The 21,808-nt window shown below is 43.3% G+C and overlaps 1 protein-coding gene across 6 annotated transcripts in view; it reads left to right on the forward strand.

Moving 5' to 3' along the window:
* BACH2 (BTB domain and CNC homolog 2) overlaps positions 1-21,808 on the forward strand; it is a 180,894-nt gene that overhangs the window by 99,221 nt on the left and 59,865 nt on the right. For 5 of the 6 annotated variants that reach the window (XM_030235916.2, XM_050972024.1, XM_050972025.1 and 2 more), the window contains one exon: positions 3,626-3,776. The exons of the other annotated variant lie outside the window; for it this stretch is intronic. The gene's annotated coding sequence lies outside the window, so the exon portion shown is untranslated. The remainder of the gene's footprint in view (positions 1-3,625; positions 3,777-21,808) is intronic. 6 annotated transcript variants of the gene reach the window in all.

Consider the following 21,808-nt stretch of genomic DNA (forward strand, 5'->3'; position numbering starts at 1 on the left):
TTTGCTGATCTGTGATGGTATTGCATGTAGCAAAGTGGGATCCTTGACTTCCCTGGGATCAATTTCTGTACACATTTGTGTAAGTAGCATCATTGCACCCCACCAGGTGAGGCGCTGCTTCAGAAAACACCAGCTCTGATTGCACACCTGTGCTCACCACTCCCAGCTCGCAGGTGCTCAGCGTTCCTTAAATATTTTTTCCTCCTGTCTGCATCTGAGAGAAGCTCACCAACTGGTCTCCTTGTGTGGGTCATTTTACTTAGCCCTCATTTTACCCACCTGTGTTGAACATTGGGCTCAACAACCCCCTCTGTATTTATTGCACTTGTGTATTTGTTGTTCACTTTCCTCATGGCCCACCTAACATCTCCAGTTTTCTTGAGCAGAACTGCACAATTTTCTGTGTCTGAAACACCTTCCATGATAAGTGGAGTAATACCCAGGTACATCCCTCATGTCCTTCTCAATTCACCTTTCTTGGTTTGTTTGTTGCAAACAGAAGAAGTTGCCAGTTTTCCTCCTTTCAAGCATTAAAGCCCTGTTAAAAACAAAACCTCTCCTTTAAACACTCTTTCTGTATAACAGAAATTCAGACTGGAAGGTGTTTTAATTGAAGCAAATGGTTTTTCAACTTCATGCATTCTTCTGCCAGTTAGAGTGTCTGGTGTGTCTTCCTTTACATTTGCATTCCTCAGTGCTAATTTCAGCTGCCAGGTGGTATTGGAAGCCATCAGAAAGGGGGAGAAAGAAGGTAACCTGGTTCAAAAAATGTACAAGAGGTTGTTAAATAATAGAAGTTTTTTTAAAAATCAAGCAGATTTACAAAGTTCAGTTGGAAGTACTGTTATTTTTCTAAATTTCTTTGCAAGCTCTTAAGACAGATGCTTCTTTTTAGAGTAAATGTAAGGTTTTCTTGCAACCTCCAATACTGCAGGAGCCAGTTCTTCAAGCTGGTGTAGGACAGTGATTTTCTGGCCTCTCATGACCCTGTTAACTGATGGCCCACATGTGCAGGTCTGTGCTGAGAGCTGAGACCCTGATGTGAGCAAGCCTTGGAGCAGAGAGTACCTCTTACCCTGCCTACGATCCAGCTCTTCCCAATGCTGTGAACCTGGCTGATCAGCCTGTTAAACTGCTGAAATTCCTCTTCAGTCGGTGCACCATTGGCTCTTCATATGAACTCACTTTTTATGTATTCCTGTAAGTTTGCAGGGGTAGTTACAGCTTTGCCTTTAATACTTTGCCTGTTTCAGGAGAAGTCTTTTGTCGAATGGAAAGCATGAAGGAGCCCTCATGCTGAGCATAGGCAGGGGTTAAGTTTCATTCTACCCTAAGCTGACCCCTGGTCAGGGAGATTCCTGCTTTAGTCTTTTAGATCATGTGTAAAACCTGATGCTGGCTGGATCGTCCTGCATAGGGCAAGAATATCTGGGGAACATGGGGAGAGGTATGGAGTGAGACATTTGCAGAAGGGAATGAAATGTTTGGGATGCAGCCTCATGCTTTCTACAGCAGTGAACATCAATCAGACCTTCTCAGAAAAGCTTCAGTAGTGCTGAAAGTCTTTCCCCCACCCTCTGTGTCCCTTTTTTTTTTTCTCTTGTTTTCCTATTCCCAACATCTGTTTATTCTCTTTTTCGTCTGATACACCGTGGCATGTGCAATTTTTACCCAGGAAACTAAGTTATCCTTGAAAACACAGAGACTTCCCTGGTTTTAGTCCTTTAGCCATTGAGTAAGCAACAGTTATTTTTGTTCTACCAGTGATTTATGACTGAACAGATTTAGAGTTTATATTTTTAGGTTTATAGGCAATTTAAATAATGTCTATTTGTGACCATAAATATTTGGTACTCTTACAGTCTGTCAATGAATGTTATGCCCAATTGGAGAAAACAGTATAAACTAAAGAGACACAAGCATTGTGTTCCTAGCACAGCCTCATGATTCTTTTCAAGTACCTAATTAGGTAATCCTTAAAGGTAGTAAGAGTTTGAGCATGTTGGTAAACCATCTAGAAGGGTGCCATCCAGAGGAAATAACCTGCTTTCCATAAGTGAACCAATTCTCCACAAGACTTGGAGTAGCATCACTGCTCAGAAAATATTGAACTTTTTTTACCAGGAACAGCATACTTAGGAAAATAGCCACCAAATCTCTCTCATTTGCAGTGTGTTTTGGTTTTGGGTTTTTTCCCCCCACTTTTTTATGGAGTCATAAACAGGCATTAGTAATAATAAATAGACATAGCAGACATCTCTTGAGAAACCAGGATTTTCTACTGAAGAGTTAATTTTGCATGTTTTTTAAAAATAAGAGTAGTTTTTTAAAAGATCTAAACTTTAGGGGTTTATTTTCCTCTGCCTGACCTCCCCCTTTATCTAGCTTTAGTTTGTGGTAATCCTGCAGACACAGCCTTTGCAGTGATCCTGTGAAGACAGATAATGCCACTGCTTGTACTGCTGCTGTCCCCTTCTGTTCAAAAGAAAACCATCTTCCTTTCCATTCCCAGTTGCCAGCTTCACTCAAGTAAATAGTAGTTAAGCATTCCAACTTTTTTTCCAGGAAAACAGTAAAGTGTTGGGCACTGGCAACTTGAAAACCTCAACTTGAGGACCCCTGTAGCTTAAAGCTAATTACTTCTCTTTCCACAAGTATTTCCTCCCCAACCACTTCAGAGTGTGACTGCTTCCTTGATGGATGGGGGAAGCCTTTTCCGGAGTCTGGGATTGGGATTGAGCTCACTGTGGGATCTGGGCTGTGTGGTGATGCTGGGACTTGGCTGCTTTCAGCCCCCCTGCTCCAGCCCCCTGGCCCCAGCCCTGCTCTCACCAGCCTTCCCCATCCCAGAGTGCCTCCCCTCCAGGGACTGAGCCCCGAGCTCCTTGCACAGAGGTGACAGCACAGTGAATTTTCTGTGGGCAGATGAACATTTCATTCTCTCTCCAGTTTTCTTTTGACATGGACTGGCATGACAGGTAGCTTTGCTTTAGGGTGGCTGCAGGATTGTGACACACATTGCATCAACCCAGGGATACGAATTTAGGCTGATGGTGTTTCTTCTCTGAAGCTCGTCACAGTAAAGGAGAAACAAAGGAACAAATTTTGTGTTCTTAACCTAAATTCCTTGATAAAATCAATGCAAAGCTTTGACAAAAGCCAGTGTCACTAGACCAGGTCAGTCAAAGCCCAATCCAGCCTTGGCCTAGAACACTTCCAGGGATGGAGCATCCACAGCTTCTCTGTGCAACCTGCTCAGTGCCTCACCACCATCACAGTAAAGAATTCCTTAGTATGTATGCATAACAGTGCATGTACCTGTGGTGTGAGCTGGTAGAATAATCACAGAAATGTTTGTTTATCTGTTCAGTAATTCTTTCCAGGGGCCTCATACTATATGAATGAAAGGAAAACATGATCTTTGTAGGAAGGTATCTACGGCTTAAAGCTTTCACAAAGTGTGAAATGGACATAAAGTAATTGTCCTGTTTGGCATAAAGACCTTCTATATTACAGAAAAAAATGCCTCAGCGTGCTTTTTAGAATCAGAAGGAAAAAACAAAGAGATGTTTGTAAAGATTCAGCACTTGATTTTTTTAAAATTCGTGCCTTTATTTTATTTTAGGTTGCTCCAACTGAGTTGCCAGAACACTGCCCCACAGAACTTTGGAGGGTCACTTCTTAATGGATTGCTGCAGCCTCTTAATTTCTCCATTGCTCCTGTTCCCTGCATCGTGAGAACATTTTAGCCAGCACAGAACCTAGAAAAGTTACATGTAAGTCATGATTCCAATTCCTTTCTATTTAAAGAAAAAACAAAAACAAAAACAAAAACAAAAAAAAAAAAAAAAAAGATCTTGGTAAGGCAAGGTAGAAGCAGTAAATATCACACTTTAGAAAAACACCGTAAAAGCTGTAATTCAACTGCAAACATTAGGTGGTGAATAAATTGTTATTGAAGTAGTTACTTGCTTTTTTAACCTAAATAGTGATTGTCATTTTGACAGCTTTTCTAAGTGTTCTGCTACTAGAGTAAACCATAGCGAGAAGTGCCTAAAATAGCTCGGTTCCCCCCATTGCTCTAACTGCACTTTGTTTTTCTCTGCAACGAGCTGCATGTGGGCACACTTACCTTGGTGTACTCTGCCAAAGCTGCACGTGCTCCATGTCACTTTGGAGGCCATCATCTGCCCAACAGGACTGCAGACACCCTTCTGTTTCTCCCGTGATAAAATCCATATGATTCTCCTTTCGGGTTCCTGGAGTATTTCCCTTGGAGGAGCCCTGGTGCTGCTTCATCCTTCAGCCCGCTGCCCCAAAAGGCTCTGTAAGCACCAGAAGTATCTTCATTGTTACCTCCAGCTCCTTCCAGGTGGAGTCAGTGCCCCACCTGACTGTGAGAGGGTAGAGAAAGTTGTACATAGATCTACTAGGGACAGACTGAGGGGACTGCAGATCCCTTCCTAACTTCTCAGCCAGAGTAGTAGTCCTCTGTGCTTGTTGTGCTTTGATATTTCACCCAGGATGGGGAGCAAGATGGGAAGCAGCTTATGATCCTGTGCACGTATTTCATCCCTGATTCCACAGTGACTGAGTCTTCCTCTGAAACATTCCATAGCACAGCCTGGCATAGAATCAGTGGGGAGAAACTGGTCTGACCCTTTGCAGTTTGTCAGCAGTTCTAACCCTGATTCTGGTTTCTGAACTAGAAGAAGCTTCTGGACCACTACAAGGATGGCATGGATTTGGAGGTCTGTGCTCTGTGGAGGGCTGGGCACCCCAGAGCTGACAAGTTTGGGAAAAGGCTTTAGCACAACTTAATTTCATTAATTTTGAAAACAAAACCAAATCTCTTTGTGATTAAGAGGTTTTTATCTTTGGGATGGAGTTATAGAGGAGCTTGGCAAAAGGAGGTAATACCAAATTGTGGTTTGCAGTGTGGCACTGTGCACGTTACCACCCTTGTTTGTTCACTGCAGTAACAAATGCATATGATGCAGTTTAGTCAGAACAGGTCAGTGAAGCAGACCACTCTTTACTGGTCAGTTTTTCTTGAATGCTTACTAATACCATTTTTAATATTTGGAACTGATCTGTATGTAATACTACTTCTAAAAAAATATCAGTGTTTTGGAACCAAAGTATTTACATTAGAAATATACTTTTATTTGAAGCACTTTATTTGCTTATGTGACACTAAAATATTTACTAAAAAAAAGTCTACTGCAAAGGGAGGATTGTGTTCTTTAATGCATATGGAAATTCAGTTTTTAAAGAGAGGATTTTTTTTTTCTGGTGTGATGAGTGTCAGCAAAAACAATGGTGAAGTTGTAGGCAGTGGAGAAAGTCTGGGTAGTAACAGAATTCACTGTCAAAGAGGCTTTACAAGGTGTGAGTTTGATTTCATTTTCCAAAAAAGGGAGTGTGTTGCCATTTCCTTGAGGGTCTGGCATTCTCTGGTGCTGTTATTAATCAAATCCCCCTAAGCAGGATTCGTCTGACTACAGGAAAATTTTGGATCTGGCTTGAAATTTGTTTTTAGTGCTTGTCTTAAGGGGAGAAGACTTGAAAATATGAGTTGTAACAGCTAGGCAGGCAGAAAAAGCTTGTTTTTCATTAGTCCTACTTAGCACTATTCCCATGAGGTTTGGAAGCCTTATTCACAATTTTTGCAGGCTTTTCTCATGATGTTTGAAAAGCTTATCATTAGGCATCTTGCAAATTCACTATTTAAAACACTTCCAGAGGAACTAACTTCAAAAATACCATCCTTGTTGGGGGTCTTGAAAAAGCAGACAGAAATGGGAAAGAAAAAAACCTCTCTCGTTCCAATAGGCACATGGGAAGTTTAGTCTTGCTTTTTGTTGGGCTACAAATAATCAGATGTCTCCTTTACAAGGAACAAAATCGGGTCTGAGGGCCAAATGAACTTGAAAACCAGTATGAGGATATAGGAGCTGTCATCAAATATGTGCTTTTCCTTTTTTTTATTCTTTCTTCTTTCTCTTTTAACTGTGGTTATGTGCTTGAGCTGTGCATCATTTTTAAAACATGGTGTGGTTTAAACTTTAGCTCCTAGAAAACCCATGCATCACCTCACAGCCCGTTGGCTGGGGTTGCACCCATCCTGTGTGCAGATCCACGCCGGCACAGGTAGACATGAGGGCAAGCTGCCCATTGCTTATTTGATTTCTCTGTTTCCCATTGTCTGGCTGTTTTTGATGACAGACTCTGCTAGTAACAATTACCTCATTATAGCAATTTCCATAGAAAGAGGCAGACTTTCACTTGTTAATTAGCCCTGCTGGAAAGAGCAGTTGCACAAGGTTGACCCAGCTGTAACAACTGCATTCTTCTTGTTTTTCCCAGGGTGCAGTGGGATAAATAAGTATGCCTTTCCCCTCTTCCATTAATTATTTTGTTTCTATAATACTACTAGGATGCTGATGGGTAAATTCTCCATAAAAATACTACTTACTGATGTGTGAGTTCGAAGCAGAATGTCCCTTGCTTGTTCTGACAGAGCATATTGCAAAACCCTGCTATGGTGCGTGTGCCAAGATAGAAAAGAAAAACCCATTTCTGCAGGTTGTCTGGGAATGAATCCTGGGTAGGTTTGACTGAGTGTATTGTAATGTGGGAGTACAGCAGTCGGGGAGAAGCTGTGCTCTCTGCTGAGAGGCTCTCTCCATTTGTTATCCCAAACAGCCACAAATGACAGAGAATGTACAGAGCTGTGTCTTGGAGCAGCTGCTGGGGCAGGGCTGCTGGCATCCAAGCAGAGACAGGTGACTATTCCTAGCAGTGTCCATACTCTGCTCACATGTCTCATTTAGTTTTAGCCCTGTGTGTTTTCCTTTAAAAGCAGCAAAAATAACATCCCAATCAATGTCCTTCTGCATCTCATAAAAAGACATTGATACTGCTTATCCAATGTTGTGAATTCAGCAAGGGCCTTTAAGTGGTTTAAACAGGATAAAAAAATGAGGCAACCCAAAACTCAGAAAGTTCTGTCCAGAAATTTCATATTTGCTAGGTATGAGTTCTTCAGAGTATTGTACAAAAATTTTAAAGGTTTCTTGAATTCTATGCTATGCCCATCTCTAGGCAGATGTAAATAATGTAAAATTTTAAATATGCAGATATTGGTGGTTTAATGTCTGTCACCCGCCTACCACCACAGCCTGGGAAAAATGTTATTTTTTTAAAATCTGCACATAAAGGTCAGATAACTTGACAGAATTCAGAAGAAAAACAGTTTTCTGAAGGCAAAATTGTATCACTTTGTACATTGACTTACCAAACACTCCTAACCATCAGTAGCAAACCGTCTTCTCAAGTGCTAAGACCATACCTGAGGACATTGGCAGGTTTATCTTACTGGATGAGAGATGTGGCCGTGTCTACATTTCCTGATTTTTCTCGTACATTTTCCTGTTGGAATGCTGTTTTCACAGGGGTGAAGGCACTTTCTTACCCATTTTATGGTACTGGCATATCAGGACTCTGTACCTCATGCCACCATTGTGTGGAGTGTCTCCTGCCTGGGGGACCTTCACAACCTGCCATGGCATCCTGTCCATTGACCAGTGCCAGCAGCTCTGTGTCCGTCCCTCGATGTGATCAGGTGCTTCTCAGCACCGTCAGTGCCTCCATACCTCAGCCAGGCTGGTGGCCAGGGACAGCTTTTGATGCAAACACATCGTTGACTAAATATCACTTTATTTATATGTGCAGATATTTCTGTGTATATAAGAATGAAACATACAAATTTATAAAAGTTATATATATATATATATATATATATATATATTTTATTATTTTTTAAATAAAATATGCATCTGGACAAATATATGTCCTGAAAAGTGCTGGTGTGGCTTCAGGCAGGGCACCTGCACGTGCACAAATGTGTGGGTGGTGAGCCAGTGTCCCTTCCTGGAGGTTTCTGCCCAAGACCCCAGTGCTGGAGGCATCCCCATCCAGGCACACGCGGTGACCGCAGGCTGTGTGGCCAGGAGGAGTGTTCTGCTCGTGTACAGCTGCTCACAGCAGCAGAGGACAGCGGAGTTTGTCGCAGTGTAACACGCCATCCAAACCCAAATTGCTCTGACACCTCTCGCCTTGCTGCCATTGACCACAGGTTTGTTTGTTCGTCACCCCAGCGGTGCCACGGGCTGCGTGGGCGCGCAGCATCACTGATCTGTTTACTCGGCGTTCCCCGTGTAGCCGCCGTGTTGTGGCGAGGACTTTTATTTTTTGCTGTGGCAGGTGACAGCGCGGGTGTGTGTGTGTGTGTGTCAGCCCAAGGGACTGAGTCACAGCCCTCCCTCCACCCAGGGCCAGCGGCACTTCCCCTTTCCCAGTGGGGTGAGATGCCAGCCCATCTCCACTGGTCATCTTACCAGCCTGTACGTAGCATTTTTTTGGTTTTAGTACAGAAAAGCATGAGAGACGATTACAGCAAGACCAACTTTCTCTGTAACCCAAACCAGTGAAAAGTAAAATCCATCTCACCACATCAGTTTTGTTTTCACTGCTGGCTCAACCTCTCCTCTCCCTCTGGCAGAGCCCTGCACAGTCATTCAGTGCCCGGCTTGGGGGTGGTGTGGTTGTTAGCTCAGTGGTGTATGACCCATTTATTTTCATAATACTTAGATACCCGCGCTTCTGCGGCGTTCGGCACACAGGTCCTGCGACCTAAATCCTCGGCAGAAAAGCGCACACCTGATTCCAGCGGCGTGCGGAGAGAGCAGCCGGCTCTGCCCTCGCCTTGTCAGGAGCTGCAGGAAGGTGGTGTGCTTTGGGTCTAGCAGGCAACTGATGAGCGAGGGCAGGTAAAGGTACATTTTTCTGGAGCCAGCACGTTGTCTTCGATCATTTAGTTAAGTATTGATTGCTAGCTGGTGGGACATGTTTCCTGTTACGATGTACAAAGAGTTGAGACGTAAAAGTGTTGTACTGGATCGTTTTCTTGCTGCAATAACCCGCACTTTCTACGACAGCAAGATGATTAATAGCACGAGATTGTTCACTCTCAATATCTCCAGACATGGCATCACCCTTGTGTTTGGTCTGGTCTTAAAATGGATCTTTTTTCCTTTATTTCTTTTTTACTCAGTTAGTTGAATTTGTTTTCTGCGGGTTTTCAGGTGATAATTAGGTTTATGCTTGTGTTACTTTCTGTAAATGGAAAGAATCAGGCATAGGACACGTAGGAGAGTAAACTGGCATCACAGCAGACCTGAGAGTTTTAGGTGTAAAATTAAAGTGTAATTTGCAAAGTGACTTGAAGTAAATGGATTTAAACACAATGAAATCATCCTTGACAGCAATTTGTTTGAAGTTCTTCTACTGTTATGAGTGTAAAGGGATTTTTTTTTTAATTGCCAGTTTCTGGGTAGAGTATTCAGCATAATTTCTCACAGGTAAGTGAAGCATTAACTCCTTGTACCTCAGTAGTTTGGGCAGTGGAGGAAGAAACTGAGAGTTAGGGGGAAGCACCTTCTCTACTTCATCATTTGCAAATCAGTCAGCGGTCAGCTAACTTAGAGAAGGACTTTACCAGGGACACAGGTACTGGGAAGAATGTATGAAAATCCAGCAGAATCCTGGACATTAGATAGGCACAGCATGTGAAAAGTTATCTTCAATGTTTCACAGAATATAATGGCACTCTAGATATAAACTGGAAAAAAAGTAATAGCAACTAGCTAGTTTGCATTCCTTGTTCAGATGAGCCATGAGTTTTGGGGCTTTTACATTTATATACTTCTGCTGTAGGTGTTGGAAGTGTGGGTGGCCACGAAAAAGCAGTGGTTACAATAAGATTTTCCGTTTATTGCCCTTTGTGTACGACTAAAAATAAGATTCAAATGCTTCAGCATTTGTGGAGCAAGCATAATATTTCTCTGAGATCTGATGACTGGCTTGCCTGCAGCTTCAGCTCTGTCTGGTGGGTGAGTCCTAGGTTTTAATGCTTGTAAATGGGTCTGTGTTGGAAGGAGAGTCAGAGCTTACTTGTGGTGTGGTCTGGCTGTGTTAATTCATCAACTTCTTACTGGAAAAAAAAAAGAAAAAGTAGTTAGGCTTAGTACATAAGTTAAAGGTGGCGATGAAAGAATTTTGGAAGCAGAATTGTTCTGCTGTCTGGAAAAAGCAGCTTTGGAGAGGACTGAAAGATTTTTAAAGTCAAAACTTTCAAAACTTCAATGGTGTACCTTGAATTGTTGATCCAGAACTTCATCTTCTGGCAAAGAAAAAGCGAAGCAGAAAAAAAAAAGGAAATCTAAATAAATCTGCTGAGCTTGAGAAACAAATTCTCAGGGTTAACTTTTAGCAGATAAAATCCTTTTGGTTTCCTTTTTAGGGTGACTATGTGATGCTTTTCCAGGTAGTTGCACTGGTTAGGAATCCACTAAACCAGCTGCGGTATCTTGAACTACTAAATGTGTTCCGACCACATTAATTGATATGTCAGCTCGTGGCCAAGAGAAATATTAAAGAGAGATGTCAGTATATGCAGGGAAATTCGTAGCTTCATGGTGTCAGCTTTGGTGCTGTCCCAGCTTCACTCATTAAGTGGCTGTGGCATTTCCAGAGAATGAGTGTGCCTGTGCGTGTCAGGCTTCTCGGTCTGATGTCATTCTTGTGATGGATGAGAGGAGAGAGCATTTATCCAAGAGCTGCAGGAGCCAAGGTAGAGGCTAAAAACTTGCACTCTGCTGTGGGGCAGCTTGAGCATCACTGCTTTCTTGTCACTTCGTGACCTTCCCAGCTTTGCCAGGCTTTGCAGGGTAGCAGAGGTGTTGGTCTTGAGAACTGGGCTTTATAAGACAATAGGTTTTCACTCTGACTAACACCACGTGGTGTGGAGGATGTGAGGTGCTGGGTGCACTTAGAGGTACACGCGCTTTTTCCATGGACTAGTCACGCTGCCAATGGTGAGTCTTTCATTAGGCAATATGAAATCCCTTTAAATTAGCTTGGTGTAGTCCTCCCTCTCCTCCTAGGAGAGCTCAGTGCCTGTCATTGCTACCTTACTTTTGCCTTTTTGCTGAAATGCTCCTTTCTGCTTTTACATCTCTGCCTGCTCATTGGACTGGCTCTTGCCTTGATACAAAGTACAAATGGCAGAAGAGCTGATGCAGTAATCAAGACTTCAGATATTTAAGATGGGAATGGGCAAAACTTCAGCAATTTTTAGTTTCCCCCACAGTGGTTGCTGCAGTGAATTATGTTTATATTATATTACCTCTGTTATAATCACCTGCATGTCTCAGTCCTGTAGGTGCCCAGATGCCGGCAAGGGGCATAACCATTTGCTGTAATAGTCTTCTGTGGAATTTTCCCTTTTTCTGTACAGTTGTAGAGGTGGTTTTTTTCTCCCCACCCACCCTTCTTTTTCTGCTGCTGTGCCTGCTGCAGGTAAGTTCAAACCTGATGGCTTTGAAGATAATGACAGGAGAGAGTGCAACGTGTGCGTCATGTGGCAGCGGCACTCCCGCGCCGATTGCTGCTGCTGTGCTTTCCAGCAGGATGAGACATGCTGGACTCTTCCAGGGGTATCACCACACAGGCTATTTTTAGAGATGGCACATTGGTGCATTGTGCAACTATCAGTACCCACTGCTGTGCTCTTCATTTTTTCCCTTGTATGGTGATGAGGTTTTTAAGGTGTTTGCCTTTCTCTTTAAGAGGTAGAATGATCTCTTTTTGATTTTTTTAACTACTTGTAGAACTGCTCTGGAGAATCTGTGACGTTATCTTTTCTGTACACAGTTTGAAGGGAGCAGTCCTACATGTGGCCACTAAAGTAGGATTAGTGCAAGTGACACAAACAATGTGGTTGTGATTTTCAACTGAAGAGCTCCATCAACCTCTTGGGTTGCAGAGCAGAACTGCTACCTTGGGAAACCCCCAGCTTGTTTTTGGCTTCTTTTTTTTTTTTCTTTTTAGCTTTACCACAGAAAACAAGCTGTAGTCAGGCATTTTTACAGTCGTCATAAACTCTTTCTGTGGCTCTCATCGTCTGGAGTCCTTTGAACAGCCACCTCATGCTGTACTGTGAGACAGTGACAGCAGCAGATGCTTTGGGTTGTGGTGCAGCCTCACAGTGGGAGCAGAGCTGGACACAGAAGTTGACTGGTGGCTTCTGTCCATCGCTGCTGGAGGAGCAGGGCTGGCCAGTCACAGGCTCCTTATCACAGTGCTCAAGTAATGCAAAAACATTAGCAATGGAGATTTGCTGTAATGGTGTATTTTAAGTGCGTCTCTGCTCTGCCAGCTTCACTTTTAATGCACTCGGTTAAGGAATGCTTTGGAGGTTGCTGCTAATGGATGGATCTCTCAGAAAATTGGAATTTTGAAATAAGATTGACACTTTGGAGTGAGAAATATAAATCTAATGAGAGTATTTCAGCAGAGGTTTGTAATTAGGGATGAATGGAGGGAATTTGTACGCACAGTCTGCAGAAGGGCACAATGGAAGGTGAAATTGCACCCTCTGTGCTGAATGAGGGATGAAAGCCAATGTATCAGTGTCATGGCATGACAGTGTAGAGTATAAATGATACTGTCACTGAGTGCTGCAGAAGGTATCAAGGGAATTCCACTCCAGTAAATTACATTACTTAGACAGACCTGAAGGCATTGTGTCTGAATGATTGGAGGGAAAAAAGGTTGTCAGCACAAAGCAGAAGATATTATAGAACAACTGGCTGCAGGCTTGGAAAGCAGTTTTTTTTTCTGATGTTTACCATGCAAAGCTTTTCAGATGCTATTTAAATTTCTTTTTTGGTTGAATTACAAATGTATTGATGAAGCAAAAGTATTTTTTGAGGTGGTGCTTGGAGTGGACAACAGCCTGCAGCAAAAGGTGTGAGCATGCACAGCTCCTATTTTTTCATTAGGAATTGGGACTTCTTCGGACTTGAGAAAAATCTAGTCATGTGTTCCCGGCTCAAGCAGTGTTTTTTAATGCATTGCTTCATTTCACTGAGGACTTCCTTTCTGGCCTGGCTTTTGCTTGTGGGGTAATTCTAGCATAGATTTGTAGAGAGAGATGAGTTGTTATTGCCCTCAGTAGCAGTGAAGGGCTGGACTGTGGTGAGGAGCAGTAGATCATGGGACACAAACTTTAAGGTCTCCTTTAGAGGCGTGGTGAGGTCCATGATGTGGGCAGGTAGGAGCGTGATGTAATCATGACAATGCAGCAAAAATCCAGACTTACCCTTTCAGCATGGATGCACTAATGTAACACAGTGTGTCCCTCACAGTGTTCTGCCTTTTGCCCACCAAACCCCATTGCTAACGCCAGTCTCAGCCACAGGGATGGTGTTGAGTAGAATAGTTATTTCTCACAATTTTATTCTCTGTAACAACCTACTACATCCACCCGCACAGGGACAGTACCTTAGAGATGGGTTTAACTGCTTCTCTTCTCTGACCTCACACACAAACACCTACAAGCTCCTGTAATTTCCTAGTTTGCTCATGGGTGAGACAGCCCAGCTCCCACAGTTCTCCCAAACTGGTGCTTGATGATTAAACATCTGTTCCCCAAAGATGCTGCATTTCATCCTGTGGTACATGATAAGCTCTGCTTATCTTGGGGCTTCTTGTAAAACTTCAGCAGTCTTTGTCCTTCTTAAAAACGTACTTTCCCATTTGTCTACTCATAAAAAACTACACTGAAAGTACATGCTATAAGTAATGATAAGGGAGTTCCTCCTTTCCAAAACCTGATTTTTGGCAAAGCCCACACAAGGCAGGAAGATAGACATGCAGCACAGTTTCAGCAGTCCATTCCCACATGGGAATGGTGATTCAAGCTGTGGGAGCATTAACCAGGAAATATGGCCAAACTGAAGGGTGCTGACTCTAGGAAAGTACCAGTTCAAATATTCCCATGGAAAGACTTCAGCCCCTGCAGTCTGTAGCTGGAAATCAAGGCATCAAACCCACAGGCTATGTGGAAAAGCAGTCAGACATCTGTGGAAAAGAAGTTGCCCTGCGTGGGATGGGATTCAACAGTAGAGCCATTTACTCTTCTGATGGGTCCTGATCATAGCCAGCGGTGAGTGGGAGGAAGCAAAGTGCAATTTCTGTCTATACCTCCTGCATTATGGGGTTGGAGTAGTCCAGGTTGTAGGACTCTTTCTGTCTGGATAAAAAGGGGATTTCGGACATTAGAGGTGTAAAGTTTGTCCTTTGACCGTCATTGTCATGGGAAACTACTATGCCTGCTTGAGCACCTGTTTGTAGTAGGGTTAAAAATCTGCTGTCACTCACTTTTCCTGTGGAATTTTGTATCAAAAGCTGGCATTTTGACACATCTGATTTTTTGCGTGTTGGGAAAACAAATGCTTTTTTCTTCTATTTAGTGTTATTTCTCTGGTCATGATCAAGCTGTGTTTTCAGAATGTGGTTCTCTGTAGTCATCCATTAATCCACAGAAAGTCCATCAATTCTCACAGCCCTAGCTACTCATATGTGGCCGTTTTGCTCTTCCCATGCTTGGTCCTGCAGCATGCCTATAACCAGAACCTGTGAAGTCACTAGGGCCACTCGGGGGAGTGATAGGTGCAAAACTGGAATTTAAATGCTGCAAAGTTGTGTGATTGCAAGAGTGGGATGAAGCAGGAGAAGGAATGACCAAGCTATGCCTTAGGGAAGAGTGGGAGACTAACCAGTATTGCTTTAACTGAGAGAGATACTGAGCCTGCTCAGTCAGATCAGTATTCCCTGGCAAATGTATTTTGTTGTGTAAATGGCTCCCTGTAGCCCCAGAAGACTGTCACTATCTCTTCTTATCTTGTACAGTGGATTTCTAAATAATCACTCTTGGTGCAGGAAAGCTGTGGTTTAGTAAGTGTAGCTTGCTAACAAGTCAGTGGTTTAATCTTCATTCTCACTCCTCATGCTTTTGATAACACAGGGCTATAAAGTTTGACATTGTAGAATCTTCTCTATAAATTCTGATTTACTTGCTAAAAAATCAGCCTATTATTTTCAATTCCCCTCTTATCATTAGTGTTATTAAACTGACGATTGATGTGTAAAAACTGCCATTTGCATGAAGTTCACAAAACTGCAATAAAAGACACTTTTGTTCTGACTTGGTAAGGAAAGAAGAAAAAAAAGCAGCTAAATAATGCTAGCTCTAGCAGCAGAGATGTTCATATAAAGACATGTTCTGAACAATAAGATCGTTTATCCATGTATGACATAAATACATCGGAATTTAAATTATGAGAGATCTTGTGAAATGCAGCAAAACGCACACCACTAGCATTGTGAAGTTTCCCTTCTCTAAAGCCCTGTTCTCAGAGAAAAGCAGCTTTACTTTTGCTTTGAAAATCCATTATCATAAGCCTTTTTTAAAAAAACGTTTGTCGTAGTGCAATATTAAAGCAATTTTATACCCTAAGAGCAGCTCTTTCGTAAGGTAAAATGCAATCCCATGTGTGTATGTAATTGCAGTTTATAATACTTCTCACAGCCCTAATTTCCCCAAAATTAAGAAAACCACTAACCTTTTTAGGCTTTCCTTTTCCTAATTGTTTTTTGTTCTCCTTGTCTTTCTTCCACAAAATATTCTTTTTTTTAAATCCCTGCTCAGGAGGAAAAAAAAAGAAAAAAAGACGCAGAACTCTGAATTCATCGCAAAACACTGCGTGAAGGAAGCATTTTAAGAGTTTAGGTTAAAAAGTTTCTACTTCTTTCAAACTACATGGGTGACACTGCTATTTTGGGAGACTATACCATCTGCTTGTTAACCAAAAAGCAGGGAAGATATTCCTAGTTCTAGTATAGGTTTTTGGGTTGATTCCACATAAAATTCCCAACTGATCTCTGCTTGTGTTTGCCCCCTCTATAAGCTAAGGAGAACAAGGCCACTCATCTCTTCTGCCGTCGCAGCTCCCATGGTGAAGATGCTCAGCTTGTGGTCCTGAGTAAGACATGGTTGTTCACAACAGGAACAATCCATTGAGATCTGTGAGGTCCCTAATTCTTCCCTGCAGGTGTTCATGTCACAAAAGCTGTGACAAGGAGTAAAAGAGCAATATAGTGCTCAGCCCCTGATGTGCCGCAGGTGACTGCTACCTGTGGATGAAGAAGAAGGTGTTTGGGGGAGGCTTGGTTGGATTCTGTTGGAGGAGCTGAGTTTGTGTTTGAGTAAGAAAGGGGGAGGCTACATTTTCTGGGTTTTGCTTGCTTTTTGAGCGGGAAAAAAGGCAGAAGGACAAGGTTTCCTGGCCCTATGCAGCACTGATCAGCCATCTGCCAAGTAGTGCAAGTGGAAAAAGTGCAGGAGCTCAAGAGGACAGTAAGATTGTCCTTCCCTAGGTGGAGAGGAATGGCAGGACTTATAGTGCAGATGGATTCAAGGAAAAGGTTGACATGAGTAGGAGCACACTGGAATCTATGTATTTTGTCTTGTGAGCCTGTGGAAAATAGCAAAGCAGAACATGAAGATGTGAGAAGACGTTACTGTGGTCCTCCATAGGTGATGAAGACATTTGTCTGAGACAGGAGAGATTTAAGTCTATATTATATTGCTGGAGTATCTGTGAATACATATGTATCATCATTACAGTATCTTCCTGACTGGCAAAATGTTTCATCCAATCTCTGTTGACAGAAAAGATTGCCTACTGATAATTGCTTTGCTTAAGTGTCTGATAATATGCCAGAAATGAGAGCATTCTCTGTTAGGTCATCTTTAATTATGCATGTACCACCTGTCAGCTTTAAATCTGGAGATTAGTTTTCTCATTGGATTTAGAGTAGGGAAGAGAGCCTTCAACAAGAGAACTAGGCTGTTGCAAACAGTGTCTATGGGGGAGTTTCACAGGCAGTCTCCTCATCATCCCTAGTCATGGATACTGCTGTTGGCACATGCGGAAATATTTGAAATATTGCCTAAGCTTGCTGCCGTAGTGATGGGTTTCACAGGAAGAGGATTTCAGACCATCTGTTGCGTTTTCAAGTTTTCATCTTTCCCCATACCAAAGGGAGAGGGAGTGCTGGGGGCGGGGGGGGGGGAACGGGGACGACGACACGTGGCAAGTCGTGGCTCCTTTGGCAGTGCTGGGGGGAAATCCCCCCCAAAAGCCATGTGTGAGGCAGCTATTCACTTGCCACTGGTGAAAGCACATAATAAAACTGGTCAGGCCAGTACAGACATCCCAAGTTAATAGGAAATTAAGGGCTAAAAAGACTGAAAAATTATGAGGATGGGTGCTTTGCAGAAAAACCCTTACAGGGAGAGATGGTAAAGATCTCCAAGGATATTAAATTAACAGTGCTGCCATTACCAAGCCTACTTAGGATATTAAAAATGATATTGGAGAATAAATTTATCTTTGTTCAGAATGGGGAGGCAGTAATTGTTTGGGAATAGTTGAAGGGATTTTCAGTCCATGGGAGAATACTAGCTGTTTATTTGGTACAGTAATAGATTTTAGGAATCTCCTTGGTTTTCTGGTCTCCTTTACTCCAAGGCCAGTGTGGTTGATTATTCTCTGAAATGCATCATTTGCACCAGAAAACAGAAAAGGTCTTTTTTAAGCTTCTCACCAGCTTTTGGCAGAAGAGAACGTGACTTGAACTGTCAAACATTGCTTCTGCTGCTCCTTGCCTATGTATCTGAGTGGCCAGTGCTTCCCCCTCTCTGCGATTTTGGCTTTCCAGCTTCTGTCATCACTGCCTCAGCCTCCTGGAAAGAATTCCTCAGTTATACTGGTTAGCTGACACTGATCGTTTTTCCTGGTAATACCTTCAGCCAGAGCTATTTCTGAAAATCTGGGATTTGGAACAGTAGGTCAATTTGTAAAACAACGAGCAAAGAGGGACAGATGGCTGTGGATACGAGAGCATGTTTCTGTTCATCTCCATTTGGCTTTTGCTGATGCTTCGTTGTTGCGCTAGCATTTGAGGCTGTCGCTTCGCATTGGTTAAGCAGTTGTTGCTCCTTTGCTTGAAAGACTGGCCTGTGGCACTTGTCATGTCCCCCACTCTGCTCCAGTGGGGCTCCAGGGCAAGCTGCCTCTGCAGAAGCTTGCAGTGCCTTTGCACCCAAGGACATGGAAAGGGTTTGCAAGACGAGTGGATTTTCTGCTCAGAAATCTGGCTGTGTTTGTCTTGACCTTTTCTCCCAGGAGCTGCACTGGGCAAGGCTTTGCTGATGATTCCTTTGCTCAGGGTAAGGTTGCTGGACTCACCTTTCTTTATTATTCTTGTGTAAACGATTACAACTTCTCCATGGTGTGTTGTGCTGCTGGGTTTTGCTCAGTTTTTAGGCAGATTCTGATTGATTCAGACTTGCTTGCTCTGTCTCTCTGAGTAGTGGTGCCAGTAGCATCACCTTGATATAGCTGAATTTTACAGACCTGAAATGCAAAAGCGTGGGGGTGTGCCACAACCCTTTTTTCCTTGCTCGTGATTCATTCAGCCCCTCTTTCCACCCTCCTATTTCATGCTAGAGGGCTCTCCAATCTTGCAGTGGTCACTGGAAGACATCTCTTTTGTACAGGCTCCTTCATTAAATACAAGGGTGTATGCATCCCATTATCCTGGTGCTACTGCTGAGCTGTGCAGCACCACTGGGCACTGCAAGAGATGTCCTGTTCACTGGTCTGAGGAACAGCCATACTTAAATGAATGTAGTACTTTGCTTTTTTATCTGGAAAAGGGGACAACTAAATGGGATTTGTAAATACCCATAAGAATTGAAATCCTTACTTCAAACCCTCTGAGCTCTTTTGCTTGAGAGGTATGGCTTACATAGTCCTCAGACTATGGCTGGTCCTGGGGGCTCTTCCTTGTCCTATATTTTACAAATGATTGCTTAAACTACCTAGACCAGCTTTTCTGGAAAACCTTCCTATTCTCGAACTTGGAATGTTCTATCTAATGACTACCTCCCTCTTTTCTTTCCTGGGCTCTTCATTGGAGCTTGTCCATTGCCTTAGTCAGAGGAAGGGCTTCAGCTATCCTCTCCATTTCTCACAGGGACGCTCATTTAACAGTTCTCTTGTAACCTTTGGTGTGTTCCTGGTTTTAGGCTTCACGTGTTTTCTCTCCCTTTTCACTCTTTTAGAAACACTGCAATAAAACTCTTCACATATCAGATTTAGTATCTGTTACAGCAGAGACTTCCTACAGGATTCATACTTTTCCTTGCTTGATAGTGAAGCTGGTGAAATTCAGAGTGATGTGTTTACATTGAGCTATCTGACTGTATACACTGCTAATTTTAAGAGGAAGGGGAACCCTTCTTGGGATAATTAGTTTTACCGTGTTTATAGACACGAACATGTTTTTCTTGACTCTGAGGCGGCTGCTGACAGCTGGTATTACAAGAGTTCATTGGGAGTCCCATGGTCCATGTGTCCTTATGTATACACAGCACAGACAAGATGAAGCCAGGGAGAGATAATGAAGGCAGTGATGCTAAACTCTCTAGCAGTGCCCAGTAGTGAAGCATTGGAACAGCCAATGTGAGCCAAATTCCTGCTCCTGTCTAGGCTGTAATGATCAGGAAAATCACCTCTTCCTTTAATAGATTTTATCAATCTGGTTGAGCAGCCAAGTTAGGGGAATCATTTCTTCTTACTGGCCCAGCAGTGGTAGCACAAGCTCTTAAATCAGGGGGTTTGCCTGTGGCCCAGCAGCACATGAGGGTGCTGCATGTCCCTTCATGCCTTTCTGAGGTGTTGGGGCAGGGTGGTGTGTGGGTCGTGCACGTGCCACCATCAGGTTTTGTGGTCTTTCCACCGCAAGGCAGTTGGCAACACAGCGCTGAAGATCGACGGTAAATACGCACAACCTCCTCGAAAAGTTCAAGTGGGCAATCAGAGCACTGCAAGTGGCTGCTTTTACACTTTGGTTACAGAGTGATTCTGGAGGGATTTCAAGGAAACCTCTTTGGAGCAGGAAGCTGCTGCTCTAGGCAGCTCATTCGATGAAGGAGCTGTGCCTTCTGCACCTGGTGCCTCCTTCCCTGGGCTGCTTAATAGACACATGAGTGCGGCCATTATCAGCCAAGCTCTGTTTCTTTCGCCTGTGCTAATGTGCTGCTATTTTATGTCACATCAAGTGAGGGGGGAAAGCAGTGATATGAAGCCATTCCTCCCATTCCTTAAATAGGATTGATGACCGCAGCTTAACAGCGTTCCAAGAAAAAGACATTTGATTGAAAGTGGCCAGAGCTTCCCCTGAGATGCTGAATAAGGATGTTCATCCTGGTAATAACTTGCCTTTGCCATTTTCAGAGCGGGCGTTCTTATTGCAAATCCTGCATTAGCTTGCTGCAGTTAAATGTGCACACACATGTCTAAAGGTACCTCTTTGATCTTCCTCCTCTGCCTCCCCCACCTCCCACACAGGCCCAAGGGAGCCCCATTGGCTCATCTACAGCTCCATCTCGAGGTGGCTCCTCCAGCAGCCCTGCTTCTTGCCCTTTGGTGCTCCTTCAGCCATGGCATGGGGGTCTGCTCTGCTGTGCAGGAGCGTCAGTGAGCTTTCTGCACACCGTGAGCTGGAATTCCCTCTGGGCCCCTGTAATGAATATTGCAAAAAACTGTGCTGAGCAGGGGAGGGCATTGTGCTTTTATGTGCCATGGCTTGCCAGTTTGAATCACATCTGTTGTGTTGCAGAGGGGAATATTGCTTTGGTTGCAGTGGGTTACCGGAGTACTAGCAAGTCTCATTTGTAAGGGGTCCTGGGCTTAAGTCTCATCTCATCTGTCACCAAGAGAAGGAATCTACTCTGACAACTTCTGCAAATGCTGGCTTCACTTTTGTTTACTTGTTTCCCAGCCATGTTCTTTGTTTCTGAAATGGTGTTTACATACCATAGGGTTTTTTGATGCAAATCAATTAGTTTTAATTTCTTTCTCAACTACCTGATTTTTATCCCATTTCTTCACCGGCATCCTGTCGTTAATTCACATGATTATGCGTTGTGATATCCCTCCCTGGTTAGCAAAATGCAAGAATAGCTGTTGGCAGCCTCTGAAAAGGTAATTAGCAAATAGGAATTACTCAAAGATAGGCACTAGCCTAAGTAGGCATTTTCCAGCTGTTTGCAAGTTCAGAGACTCATAGGCACTTTCTTGGGCTCTAACGCAAGATTAATTACTTGCTACTACAAAAGAACATTTACAAAAACATGTAGTGTGCAATCCAAACTGCTGTGTTTTGTTCCTTAAATTGGAAGTGGACGTCTTTGTCAGTAAGAGCAGGATTTTTACATTGCTCGGTAGTCCTTTTCCTGAGGAGCCGAGCCTTTTGTTACAAAGGGGTGTCACACTCAAATCAGAAGAGTGAGAGCCGCCTAAGGAAGTGCTGGGGGCTCGGTAGCCGAGTCCTGGCTCCGCGGGGTGTAGCTGCTCCTGCGTGGGCACAGCTAGGTGCCTGTGCCTTTGTGCTGAGTGCCTGAGCCAGGAGCCCCAGCTCCTGAGCCATCCTGGTCTAGCCCAGGACATCCTTGTTTCCTTTCTTTCTAATGTGCAGGAATTGCTGTTCACGAGGCTTTCTTTAGAAAGCCATTTGCACTGCTCTGCCTCGTTTTGCATGAAGAAGCCCTCGTAAATCAAATACAGCCACACAGTTGTACTAAAGGTCTCCTTTTTATCCACGGGCAGCTACTGCTAGCCTGTTTTTATTTCTCCTCATTCCTATTCTGTTGGTCCTTCAAGATCAGCCTGAGGGCAGTTGTATTTTTGTTTGTTCCCTACAGTAATAAGGTAGTTGATCCCTGATGGTGCAATGGAGAGAGGGGGCAGGAAGAGGGGAAGTGCAT

Source organism: Serinus canaria, chromosome 3 (genome assembly GCF_022539315.1).
Source record: "Serinus canaria isolate serCan28SL12 chromosome 3, serCan2020, whole genome shotgun sequence".
In the NCBI taxonomy this organism is placed as follows: domain Eukaryota; kingdom Metazoa; phylum Chordata; class Aves; order Passeriformes; family Fringillidae; genus Serinus; species Serinus canaria.